Genomic DNA, 1,661 nt, shown 5'->3' on the forward strand with positions numbered 1-1,661 from the left:
TGATCAGTCCAGGTCATACACTGTACAGTACAGTACTGTATTGTAGTGAGTCCATCGCTGTGTACAGTACATTGTACGGTACTGTACCGTACTGTACAGTACTGTATGTCGTCTATCCGTCCCAAAGTGATCAGTCCAGGGTCATACAGTATTGTAGTGAGTCCATCGCTGTGTACATTGTACTGTACAGTATCGTAGTGAGTCCATCGCTGTGTCCATCGTACGGTACTGTATTGTACAATGTACAGTATGTCGTCTATCCGTCCAAAAGTGATCAGTCCAGGTCATACAGTACGGTACAGTACTGTACAGTATTGTAGTGAGTCCATCGCTGTGTACATTGTACTGTACAGTATCGTAGTGAGTCCATCGCTGTGTCCATTGTACGGTACTGTACAGTACAGTACTGTATTGTATGTCGTCTATCCGTCCAAAAGTAATCAGTCCAGGGTCATACAGTATTGTAGTGAGTCCATCGCTGTGTACTGTATTGTATGTCTGTCCGTCCCAAAGTGATCAGGCCAGGTCCTATACAGTACAGTAGATAGTCCATGTACTATACTGTACACTATACAATACTGCACTGTCTTACTGTAACATACAGTAATATGATGTTACTGTAGTATACTGTAAAGTACAGTACTGTATATGCGATTCACGACAGTACAGTGTACAGTATAAGAAATATCAGAACTACTTCAACAGTCCAAAATAAGACCAATATGCAGTTAGCAATATCTGATTATCTGTAGAAGAAGAATTTCTAGTACTCCTCCAGTCCATGCCAATCAATCAATCACCACATACGTACTGTATACAGTATACAGGTGATCAGCAAGTAGTCTCCTAGTGGATTCTTCACCACATTTGGACTACTTCTGAAGTCGGCTGGATGGGGTAGAACACCATACCGGACTACATTCACCATGATTCACTACTAGCACGTGAGCACTCGCTCGGTACTGGTACTGTATTGTACAGGCACTAGACGAGCCTACGGTGGTCAAGAATCACAAGGATACACTATACAGTGTATGGTGTACACTGTACGGCGTATAGCACAGTATAGCATAACCGGAGGCAAACTCAAGATGCTAAGGACAGCTTGCCCTCCAAACCGTAAGACGCATGCGCAGTTGACTTCAGGTAAAATCAAGCATGGCGGTCTCTAGTCCTTTACAACTCTCGGTAGTAATCCATCCAGTTGTTGTACTTACTATATGTGATAGTTATGAACGACGTAACGAAGATATAGAAAAAATCCATGGCACTTTATTAGGCAAGGTGGAAAAGGAACGAATCGAGATTCGTAATTGCTTCATTGACGACAATCCTACTGCATCAGGAAAGGTGAGAATGGAATGGACCAACTATTCGCAGGACTGAAGTCATGTATAGCTGTAGGATAGTATTTCATCAATCGCTTTGGATCATGCAGTACTATGTATTGCTGTAGTTGGTTCATGAAATGAAAGCTGGATAAAATATGTAGTGTATTATTGAGTTGAATCTAGTATACGATTCACCGGTCGAATTTTCTCAACAAACTCGACACTGAAATTCAGATTCAACTTTTGCTCCCACTGAATCACGCCTTCAATACAGTACAATAGAGTACTGTAATGGATAGCGAAAAACCCCGTCTAAAGTCCTGTACAACA

Source organism: Trichoplax adhaerens, genomic scaffold, assembly GCF_000150275.1.
Source record: "Trichoplax adhaerens TRIADscaffold_1 genomic scaffold, whole genome shotgun sequence".
NCBI classification, from domain to species: Eukaryota; Metazoa; Placozoa; class Uniplacotomia; order Trichoplacea; family Trichoplacidae; genus Trichoplax; species Trichoplax adhaerens.